The sequence below is a fragment of the Cyanistes caeruleus genome, chromosome 13, assembly GCF_971803275.1.
Source record: "Cyanistes caeruleus chromosome 13, bCyaCae1.hap1.1, whole genome shotgun sequence".
NCBI classification, from domain to species: Eukaryota; Metazoa; Chordata; class Aves; order Passeriformes; family Paridae; genus Cyanistes; species Cyanistes caeruleus.
The window spans coordinates 13,692,191-13,704,311 of record NC_141713.1 but is presented as its reverse complement, the minus strand read 5'-3'; the positions used below and the strand labels follow the sequence as shown (position 1 = coordinate 13,704,311).

Here is a 12,121-nt window from a genome sequence, read left to right as displayed (position 1 = left end):
GGCCTCCTCAGAAAACGTAGCTACAGCCTTGTCTGTCTTCCTAGAGCAGGAAAAGGTGAGTTATACTGCTTCTCCACCAAAGTAATGCTTTCAAGAGCAACTGGAACCTGATCTTTCTCTTCAACATGTCAGATAGGTTTGAACGCTGAGGTTCAAACTTATCTGACCTATTTGCTAGAATGGGTAACAGCTTTACAGTTTGTGGGCCCCTGGCTAATGAATTTTTCCAAGACATTCAACGAACAGACTTGAAGGGAACAGGCTCTGCAATAAAAGGATTTAATCCCAGCTGAATTCTACAGACACCTAATCATTTGATGGTGTGATTTCAGAGAAATTACAGTCATTTAGCATCTGAAAAGAAATACCCAAGAACCTTATTTCCTGTCAGATTGCTAATCCAGAGAACCCGAAGGTACTTCCTATTTCTCCTTTTGCTTTCTGGTGTGACCTGGACTTTACACAGAACTTTCAGAGGGGCTTCGCACATATTTTATAAGAAGCCCTGGCACTCAACTCATGGCTGTGCCTTTCACTCTGTACTCAGAACTCTAAAAACTGCACAGCATAGTGCTCAACACTGTTACCTCTTGAGTCTCAGAAAACCCCTTCATGAAATGCCATTTATACACGTATATCAATGCTCTTACAATGACCATTTAGTAGGGTTAAGGATCTACTGAAGCAAAATCCCACAGCTTGGTACTTGGATGGAGTTCTAACGCACCGTTATGCTTAAAAATACACAGATCAGAAATAAAGATGAGGGAGCAGACATATTTGAACAACTGTTCCTGAACAGAAATAATTTCCTTATTCTATTACAAATCTATTTCTGATTACCTAAAAAGAATGTTGATATACATGACTTTCTAGAAAGCACTTGGTTCCAAAGATGAGTCTCTGAAAAGGCTCATTCTGGCTTGCACTCATCGAAAACCAAGGCACTCAATATCAACATTTTGGCAATTCTAATAACAAAGACTGCCAAAAATATGTTGTCTATCAAACATACATGGAAGAAAGATGTTAGAATATTAAGAACAGATGTCACAGATATCTTTGCAAATACTCATGCTCCCCAAGTACTCTGCAAGGCAATATGTACAAAACCACATTGAAAGATTAAATTAATGCATCTTGTTCAAATGCTTCCAAGTGTCATATATGTATGTAAACTTATGTATGTAAACTTACAAAACATGTACCTTTAAAGATGTTAGAAAGGAGGATTGTGTTATAATTTGATAATGGCCTTGTATCTTAAAACTTGAGCTTTAACAATTCAATAATGAAGTAAAAACTACTTTTTTTATAGGATCTTATTCAAAAAAAAATTGTTGTGTGTGCATAAGATATTCCAGTTATTGAATATTCATTTATTTACATTTTCATTATTATTCTACTGACAAATAAAATTTACCAAGAAATTCCTTTTAGAAAAATATCTAAACAACTTAATGAAAATAATCTTTATATAAGAATAGTTTGTTGTTTAAAATTAAAAGGCCACTTAGAAAACAAAAATATATTAAAAGTTCATTCAAGCAGGTACAGAACATGTTTTCTTCTGCTGTATTTATGTTCAGTATTAACAATTCTAAACAGTAAAAACTAAGAAAATTTCCAATCAGAAAATAATGGGAATTGGCTGATTTATTTATTTATTTGTAAACATAGAAAGCATTGGATTCTTTATAACTGACAGAATTAGGAAAATATTTTACCTTTAGGGCTGATGTTCCAGATTTCAGGCATAGAAACTCACCTTATACAACTGAAGCCAAGATTTTCATGTATGATTGTTTCAGGTGATAGAGTGTTAAAGAAAAACAACAACAACAACAACAAACAAAAATGCCCCCAAACACCACTGAATATTTTGAAGTTCACAATAAAGTAATGGGCAGTGATACCATTGTGTTTCTAACAGGATGACATTTTCAAGTAACAGCCAAGAAAGCAGAACACCAGTTTGAACTAATGATTCTGACGTTCTAAATTTTCCTACTGAAATGAGAATTTCAGTAGGAAGAAGTGGATCATGGCTCTCTAAGACAGGCCTCCAGAGACAAGCACTCATGTGAGTGCACTCAGAGCCAAACCAGGCTTGTCTTAAGTTTAAATCTGCCTTCATGTTAAACCCAACTGAAGATTTTGTGAGGTAAAAGATTTGTTATTTGTCTTAAAATTACTGTACTGAACTCAGAGATGTCATGTTGTGGATAAGAGTAACATAATAATGTTATAGTAAGACAATACACTCCTAAAATGCAATAGTAGCAACAACACTGTCACTTGCTGTCTTTTAAATTTTTTAAAATAGGGCTCATTTCTTCACATTGTACATTGCAGACGGGATAATAGCAACTCAGCGCTGAGAATACAATAACGCTTTCCCGGCCAAGGGCGGGTCGGGCTCCCTCAGCGCTCGCAGGGCCGGGCTGCTGAGCCCAGGCAGTGGGAGCCAGGCCGGCGCTGCTCCCGCGGCCCGGCCCGGAACTCGGGGCGTCTTTCCATGGCCACCGGCATGTCTGAGGCCTTCATGGAACACAGGTACAGTTAACCCTCTTTTCCAGAGCACACAGTCACAGCCTTTGCCGAACCAGGCTCTAAAACACAATTTCTTTTTTAAAATCACCCTCTTACAATTAACAGATGTGCAGGCAAACTTGGCGTGTACAGATGGCTTAATTTTTTTTTCCCCTTTGACTAACCTGGTTATATCCAGTTTCCGCAGCAATTGTAAGAGTGTTTACATTGCGGGTTTGGTTTTTTTGTTTTGTTTTTTTTTCATTTCCCTCTTTTAATAATAGAAAGCAGACGCGGCTGCCCGGTGCCCTCAGGAGGCCGCGCAGAGGAGGGCGCTGCCGGCCCCGCGCGGCCGCTCCGCGCGCCAGGGGCGCTGCGCGGGGTTATTTATTTTGTTCCGATCTGCAGAGCCCTTAGGGCCCCATTCCGCCCTCCCTGGCTGCGCTCCAGGCCCAGGCTGTCGGCCAGGGACAGTACAATACCTCCAGGCTATGGCCCATTTAAAGTTTTTCCTCAGCTCTCACAAAGCTGCTCGCAGCTCAGCGGAGGCCAGGCCATCCCCTCCCGCCTGGAGCGGCCCCGGGCCCAGCCCGGCCGCTCCGGTTCCCGTCAGCCCGGCTGGGCCGCCCCTCACAAACAATCCCCGAGCTCGGCTGCTCTCCACAGCCCAGGGCAGGCTGGGGAGCGCCTTGCAAGGCGCAGCCCTCCCACTTTGTGTTTCCCCTCTTCTGAAGCTCTTTAAGGAGGTCTGCTGCTTAATTAAAGTATCATGAAAAAAAATAGATACTTATTTTTCCACAGAAAAATATCCACAGAAATCCACAGAAATCCACAGAAAATTGTGTTAGATTTGGAGTTAGGCCATTAGTCAGAAGCTATAAACAGGCCAGCTATATTCCTCAAGCAATGGGACCAGAAATAGGATCAGGCAAGGTTGCAGATACCTGTATTTTCAATAAAATATGAAAAGATATTTTCAAACCCTCTTAATATCCAAACTTTATCATGGTTGGTTACTCTACTGACATGAGGTTACTCTACCTAGCACAACACTGTTCATTAGCAAGGCTTCATTAACCCAGGCAGAGTCTGGTTCTAATGAGATTTGATTGCTTCCATCGCCCTGTAGAGCCAGGCTGGGTTCTGGGGTGCTGCCTGGTGCCACACGGCATTATGCTAGGGGTGCATTAATTTTACAAAACACTAGTTAAAATTTTCAAATCCTCAAACAAGTCCCATACAAGGCCATTTTTGTGGGGAGAAAAAAATATTTGTTTCTTCTCTACCTTAGGTTTTAAAATTACTGTGACAGCCTTGAAACATTGGCACAATGACAAAAGCCACAAAATGCCTTGTACGGCACAGCTCTGCAGTGGGGAACAGGGTGATCACAGAGGGGACATCGAATCTTCACACAGAAGCATAAATTGGGACTTTCCTGAGGACATGGCTCAATTAGACATCACTTGGGTTTAAGCACCTAGTCTTAACCAAGAGAAACAAATAGCAGCACTGATTCAGACCGATCACATGAATCTCAGTTGCTCCAGCTGTTCTGAAAAACACTCTTCCCCTGGCAGGCTGTGTGCCAGATGAAGTATTGTCCTTACACAGCTGACAAAGAATCATAAAGGCAGCATAACCATCACTCTGGGACTGCTCCAGCTAAATAGAAAACAGGAGTAAGCTGTGTATCCACATAGCATCCTGGTTTAACTAGTACTGTTGGGTGATCCTGTACTATACAGCACCAGCACTAATAACAGTAAAACCATAACCTGGGAAAAAACATCTCCTGCTGCAGTGGCAGGCTGTAAGTGGGTGTCCGGGCTCTCCATGGGCTAGACATGGCCCCGTGGTCCTTGATCAAAGCCCATGTACAATGTATTTAAATGCTATTTGATCCAGGGCAGCCCTGTGACATATAGCACTCCTACAAATATCCTCTTACATTACTACCACAGATATCCATCTCACTGCACTGTCCAGGCAACAAAGTATGGATTTCATATCAAGTTCTCTGATAAAGTGTAATCTGACTCTCATGTCTCCTCTACTCCACCAGTAAAGCTATTTACTTAGACATCAATTTACCAGGGAACATAAGTATAGGCTAGGTTCAAGAATGAGTGTCATGCTGTCCTTCCTTACACATCTGGAAAAGGTGCGCTGGGTTTTCATCCTAATCTCTAGATCACTGAGTCTTAGAACTTCCAAATATTTTGGAACTATTCTTTCTTACATACTAAAGCACAAAAAAGAGCACACCAAATCCTCTGGAGCACTTCCCTCCAAAGCTGTGGCAGAGAGTTATGGACCACATACACAAGTTAGACAGATGGGACACAGACTGAAATACAAACTGCTGCTCCTCCAGACCTATGAAACCTTATCTCTCATCTCCCTGTTTTTAAAAGATAGGAAGAGTGCAGTTTGGGTGACTCTCCCACAGACTCATTCCACTAGTAAAAGCACAGTCTGATCTCTGTGGAGAGGAGAGGGAGCACCTATTTTAGGAAGAATTGTGTGATACTTCATAAGACAGGCATAATGGATGAAATATTACATAGTACTTTGCCAGTTACCTTTATGCTAAAAGCCAAATGCAATTGATAACCCTGAGAACTGCTTGCAAGATAGAGAACAGAGCTCTTCTCAACATCTGTCTAATATACCTGACCTGTACTTTTTTCTGCAGGAGGATTCTGATAACCTAATAACAATATATGCTCTTTGCTAGGTTGCTTTTGGTTTCAGTTGTGGGGTTTGGTTGGGGTTTTTTTTGGTTGTTCGTTTGTTTTAAACAAAGTGCTATTTATAAGGAAAGTAAGAGCTTTACCATCTAATGAAATATTTACTTGATTAACGTTTTTTTCTAGATCTTGCTCTTTTAATTTTTCAATTTTCTCTGCATATAAGTATGTGGCACATGAGCACAAAAGTCATCTTGTAATGCATGTACTACCTACAACTTTGTTATCTTTGGATCTCTACAAAGCTTAATAATCATTTAGGAAATAAAAGTACCAAAATAGAGAAATGAGTTAACAATTTAAATGTACATATGTCAAGTGTCTCAACAGCCATAAAGTAAAAACCCATAAACTTCATTTCCGCTCTACTGTGTGGTAATTTGAGTCAAATGAAGGGTCAAGACAGACCTTGAGCTCTTTTGCCTTTAGAAAAAACAAAAAAGAACACATAAAGAGAACTTTCATCTGCTACAAATGATTTGAAGCTAATTTTATTACTGTTTTTTATCAGCATTTTTCCATCTTGAAAAAAAGTTATGTTGGAATGGGGCAGAGCTGATAAGCAAAGCATTTACCCATACTGCCCCATCCTTTCAGCAAGATCAGAAAACAAAACTGCAGGAGGAAATCAGAACTGTCAGTGTATTTCAGATTCAAGATCTGATGACCAATTTCCCTTAAATCCCATGAGAGTTAAGGTATCCACACCACACCCTCAGGTTTTAACCACGAATACAACTGGAAAGAGTGGCTGCCCTGTAATAGAGGAGAGTGCTGCAGTCACAGCATGGGCAGCACACACAAAGCAACATCCCCACATCCTGATTATCCATTTACCTCTTCAGTGCAGAGCTGTTCTCTGCAGTCAGTGCTCTGTGAGCACCTGCAATGAGAACTGAACACTTTCCCATGGGGGATCATTCAACAGATAATTCCTCTGTTACAAGAGCTGCTTAATATTCACAGCCTGCATTTTCCCCTTAGATTTATCCATTCTGCTTTAGTCTCTGTCTTTCCTCAAGTGCACCTCTCTGAGTAATAAACCTCTAAATAATTTGTCTTCCTCCTCTGTGTTCCTATAACAATGAATAAATTGCACTGCCTGAACTATAACACTACAAATTTCCGGTGCATAGTTTTAGCAATAAAGAATTAGGTATTCTAATAAATACAAGGATAAAACTAAGGAAAATTAATTACTAAGCTACAGATCAATGGGCAAGAGGTGAAACTGCCAAAGAGATGCTCTTATTAGATTATCAAACTCAAGGCTGATTTATAGCTTTCACTGTGCTTCCTTATCCATCATTTTTATAGTATGTAGAAAGGGTTACAAAGCACAAATTGCCTTGTTTTAATTAACAGTGAAGTTTTGGATAGCATGGCTATCCTGATCTGAATCTAGGTTGCTTTTTTGTTTCAAAATATGAAAGCAGAAAACATACTTTATTAATCTGAGAGAGCTGTGACAGAACTGAATACAATACACTTGTCAGCCTACAGCATCCTGACATGCTTGCCTATGATTTGCCTAGAAATGACAAGCTATAAGGAGCAGCCCTGCAGACAAAGCCTTGAGGGTCTTGATAAAGAGCAAGCTGCTTGAGCCAGCAGTGTACCTGTTCAGCTTGGAGAAGGGGAGACCTCAAGGGGATTGAACAGCATCCTCCAGAACCTATAAGGGCATCATCAAAAGACAGAGCCAGACATAAGATGAAACAAGAGAGGCTTCGTCCCTGGCCTCACAGGAGGACAGTCATACTTGGGAACAGGTTATCCTGAGAGGTTGTATGGTCTCCTTCCTTGGAGGTTTCCAAGAGCAGTCTGGATTAAGGCCCTAAGCAATGTCACCTGGCCTCAGAACTGACTGCTTTGTGCAGGAGCCTGGCCAGGAGCTCTCCTGAGGTCCCTTCAAACCTGAACTGCCACATGAGCCCAGCCTGATGCAGGAACAACTTTGTCAGCCAGCACAAGAGACTTTCTGAATTGTACTCAGCTCGTGTCTACCTCTTCCACCTCTGAAAGGGACGATGACCTGTAGGCCAGACTAACACAGCAGTCCCCCAAAACTTTCTTAATGCCAGTGGTATAGCACAATTCAGCCAGTGACTCAGTAACATTGGCAGCCAGTTTACACTTGTGCTCCTGCCAGTGACAGCCAGGGTAGGGAACTGCAGAAATGTGCTGATATTGACAGGCTGAGCTGTGGGGAAGCATAAATTAAACTGAAAGTGGAAACTGAAGATTACTAAATCCTGAGTACACTTCAGAAGAATTCTTCATTTTTTGTTGGGGCCCCCAGCAACAAAGATACAGATCATCCTAAAACAGTAATAGTAGTAATAATAATAGTAATAATAAATAGAGTAATTTTAATATAATGTGGAAATAACTCTTCAACCTCAGAGGCATGATTCATTCCTCCTGAAATAAGTGGTTTTGCAGTTAGAGCCCACAGTAGAGGCTTCTCTAAAGAATATAGAGAAAAACCAAAAATTTAGCTTGCTTTTGCTAGCCATTGACTCCTCACAGTTGTAATACTAGGATCAGATCTGGGCTGCAACCAGTATTTCATTCAGCCTTGTAGCTTCATTACTACCTTTTTAAAATACCTTGGTAGATATAAACACCTCTTCACTGTTTGTAAGGGATACCACATTCTTAGCACTATCACATTACCAAAAGTAAAAAAGATAAAGAAAGTATCTTCTAAATATTGAGAATAACTTTTAAAAACGGATTATTTATAATTTTCTTTTCAGCACAATTTAAGTGGTTACCATAGCTGGAATGAAGTACAGTGCACAGGAATTTCAGAAAAGGCCCTTCCAGCCCAGGAAAAGTTCAGTTGCATTCTACTTTAATGGCTTCTGGCAAGCTTGCATTATTGTTTTTGTACAAACAGAAGTAAGTTTGATACAAATAAAAAATGGAGCTTTATGTGAATGAAGCAAACATCAAATTCCTTAATCTTCAAAAGAAACTGTATCCCTGAATAATTAACTATGATATATTTATAAAACTAGAATAATTGAAAACAGAATTCTAAGTTGATTCATGTGGACTGCGCTGAAATATTTATTATTGCAAGTCCAGAAGATCTGTCTGGGTTTTGTCACTGGAAATGTCTAAACTCAGTGTCCAGATGTTTATTTAAGTTGCTCCCACATAGTTCTAATGTCAATTACCAGGGGTTATCAGAGAGCATCACTGTGTATCTTCCTTGACTAATATTCTCATTTCTTCTGCATCTTTGATGTTTTCTTTCATTAAAATTCCTGGCTCACAGCCACAAAAATCTGCCGTGCAGGCAAAAGAACTGGTCTGCAGACGTGACACATGATGATGCCCAATGTCTGTGCACGGATAATATTTATCATCAACTATCATTTAAGCAGTACTGTAATCAGTACAATGCCAACTTAAAGCAGTTCTGAGAAAGACATGTGAAGCCAAGGATTAGGAACTTCTAATCAATATGAAATAACCTGGGTCAGTAAAGAAAATATTATTACATATAAGAAAGGTTTTGTGAATCTGTGTGGCTTGGGTTTGGTGTTTTTTCCCCCCATAAGGAAAAAAACAGGGAGAAAGTCAATGAAAAATAATATCACACATAATTACAAATGGAATTGATGGATCTGTAGCTCTGGAAACCAGAATTACACCAAGACTTTTATAGTAACCAGGAGACAACACAGACCACTCATAACAGTGACTTAAACAGAAAGGGCTTATCACACAGTCTCTGAAGGGTTCGTACATTCAAATACAAATAATAGCCAGATAACCCAGCTCATGTTTATATATATACACACACACATATATATATTAGCTGTTACCCAAAATCAGGGGGTTAATTTCATTGTAAGCAAGTTCTGGAAGATTAATTTTTAAAGATTTGTAAGTAAACAGAAGAAAATCAATGTTAATTCAATATAAGTGGAACTATAGCTATAAGATGGCTGAAGAAAAGAATGCCAATGTCATTTCATGTTTTCAAGTTAGTACCCAGGTACTAATACCAGGTTCCTCTCCTGAGGAATTGTAGTTCTCTTTGATCTATAAGAGACAGGCATCTTGCAACTTCAATGGAAAACTGCTTAAATGACTTGGGAATGTAAATCTCATTGACTGTGTGATTTACTCTCCCTACAGTGTCAGTTTGGGAGGGTGTATTCACCTACCAGGGAAAGCCCTAACAGCTGAGCATTCAGCCTTGCAGAGTCATTCTCCCTCACCAACATCTCCTACAAATGGTGTGTGTGCACCTCCAGATTCAGTTGTGATTCTGCAGCACAAGGTTTGTCACAGTATTTGAGCCCAGTGCAGCACAGGTCGGGCAGTGCTGAAAACAGCTTCAACTCAGGAATGTGTGCAGGAGATCTTGTGCTGCTACAGCCAGAGCTGCAGCACTCCCACCACTGTCTGACTACTCTCTGAGTAAATTTAATGTGTATGCTACTGTCATGAAGTAACAATTGAGAAAACAATTTTTCAGGAATAAAAAAAGAAAGAAAAAATGTACAGAAATTTTACAACTGAAATTTCTATTCAGAAGTGTGTAAAGAATATCTCCTATCAAGTACTCAGCTTCAGACTCAGCAAACCTTGGACTGCAACCACTTGCCACATTATATCACTGTCTTGATCTAATAAGCAAGTACATTAATACCAGCTGTGTGGAGAGGGAGGAAATAGGAATATGTTCATTAAGCATTATGGCTCCACTTATATCCCTCATGATTTCAGTGGAGATCTGCCAATTCATGCATGACACAATTATGGTCCCCATATAAACCTGAAAGAAAAGCAATGAGAGTGTCAATACAAATTCTTACAAATTTTCCTGTCAAGAAACCTGTCTTAAACTTACTGCTGGAAGACACTTTCACTCATATTTAGGTGATAGAAATTAGGTGATTAGAAATGCTTAGTTCAATGATTCTAGCCAGTTGGAAATCAATTTGCTTCCCACACACATTTCACTGGGCTCATTTGTGTCTCCTCACATCCAGTAACTGGTTCACAACTCTTATTCACAAATTGCCTTGCACATAGAGATTAAACAAAACACAGAGCAAATATCCCAGTTCAACAGAGCACTTGCACATAAATGTTCCTAGAGGAATCAAGCTTTGACTTCAGTATTACAGTGAAGCTATCAAGGGGAAATTTAGAAAAAGCTTAATAACCAAGTGATCAGAACACTTGTTTTAAACAAGAGATGAACAAATGCTTCTAAAGTTTTGCAATAATAATAATAATAATAATAATTACAGTATGAATTTACAGAGGAGTCAAATGTAGTTGTGCATCCATATCCCATGAAAAGTCAGTGTGTTGGAAAACGTTTGGAAAATGTTTGGGCTGCAGTCAGCTAACATTTGCCCACCACAGTGGCAGCAGTGACATAGCACTGCAGAGAATGAGAACAAAATACAATCATTAGCTGACTGAGAAACAAACAATACCACAACAAAATAAATGTTTTTGCACAGCTGTCTTTTCTACTTCCTTTTCCCTCCCAGAACGTGGGAGTTCACAACCTAAACACAAACATTAGGAGACCAGGAAATCTCAATGGTGATCTCCACACATACCACCCTAAAAGCAGTGAATTTGCAAAAAAACATGTAAACCACAAACTAAGGGAAAAATACAGGTCAGTTAGCACCTCTCTGGAAACTACATCCTGAAAAATGTGTCCTTCCAAAATACTTTGGGGAAACTATGCTTCTTTCTTATCCTGTTCTGAAAAAGCAGGGCTGGGAAAGCTGAGAAAAGCTGCCTTTCCCTACAGTAGAGCCCAAAGGGTAGGACACAGCTTCTTCCAACACAGTACCCGCTCAGCTTGTCCTCTTTATGCCATTCATTTCCATTTGTAATAAAAGGCCAGTTGCAATTCCCCTGGCCCAAGTACACTCCTTGCAGGCACTAACTTGCTAAAGGCAGAGGATGAGCCAGACACCAACCGTGCCAGAACTGGGTGCTACTACAGGTCATTTTCACTGGCAAACCCCAGCATGCACATGACTGAGGTTCCAGGCTCCTGGGTGCAGGCAGCTGGCTCTGCAATGGAGCTGCACAAAGGAACAGACCAGCTGCCACATCCACACCTACAGTTCGGGCTGCTCAGGTCCGAGGCCAGGAGGCTGCTAAAGGCTGCCAGCTTGTGGTGTGTCTGTGAGCTCCACACACAAACCCCGAAACTACTGCCTGGGGCTGCTCATGGACCACGAGCAGCTTTTGCTGTGGCTTCCCACTCAACTTTTGATTCATCCATCAGTAGTGTCTTGGTATTGTTTTCCCTGACTCCTGATACTGTGGCAGGTTCAGAAATTCCACAGCACAGAGCCACAGTTTCCAAGTTCTCTCAATTTACAAGCCTCATTTCCTCCACACAGGAGCTCACAGCTCACTGTCACTTTTTTTGATCACGTAGCCCTTAGAAGCAGTTTACAAGCCAGACAGAATGCTATCAACAGAACTCTAAAAAACATGAAAAGCAGCTATGTCTTTTCTACCCTTAGTTATTCTCAAAGTCTGCCAAAAATAAAGTCCAGCAGCACTTAGGTTTTTCTTCAAATGTTATTTCCTAAATACTTTTTAAAATTTTTAGATGGCTAAATCCTCCAGATGATGTTACCACCATAGCAGGCAAACCAGATTACACGTTCTCTCCCTCAGGAAAGGCTAAAGCTGCTGCACAGGCAATCTGCCACAAGGCTTTTCTTCTGAGCAGTTTGGGAATCAGGTACTCCCAGCAATGCAGAAATCAGGTGAGTACAGCTGGAGCTGCACAGATCCCTGCCTCACATGCTACAGCTCTCTGG

General features: G+C 40.5%; 2 long non-coding RNA genes across 4 annotated transcripts in view; one reads left to right on the top strand and one right to left on the bottom strand.

Annotated features, from left to right (window-relative positions):
• Window positions 1-3,218, bottom strand: part of LOC111934167 (uncharacterized) — a 101,810-nt gene extending 98,592 nt beyond the window's left edge. The window contains exon 1 of one of the 3 annotated variants that reach the window (XR_002867074.2): window positions 2,718-3,218. This is a non-coding gene — a long non-coding RNA (uncharacterized LOC111934167). The remainder of the gene's footprint in view (window positions 1-2,717) is intronic. The other 2 variants (XR_015275820.1, XR_002867076.2) reach the window with 2 other exon arrangements.
• Window positions 2,432-9,055, top strand: LOC147650714 (uncharacterized). Its single transcript, XR_015275832.1, has 2 exons — window positions 2,432-2,556; window positions 6,821-9,055. It is a non-coding gene; the product is annotated as an uncharacterized LOC147650714 (long non-coding RNA).
• The last annotated feature ends 3,066 nt before the right edge of the window (window positions 9,056-12,121 follow it).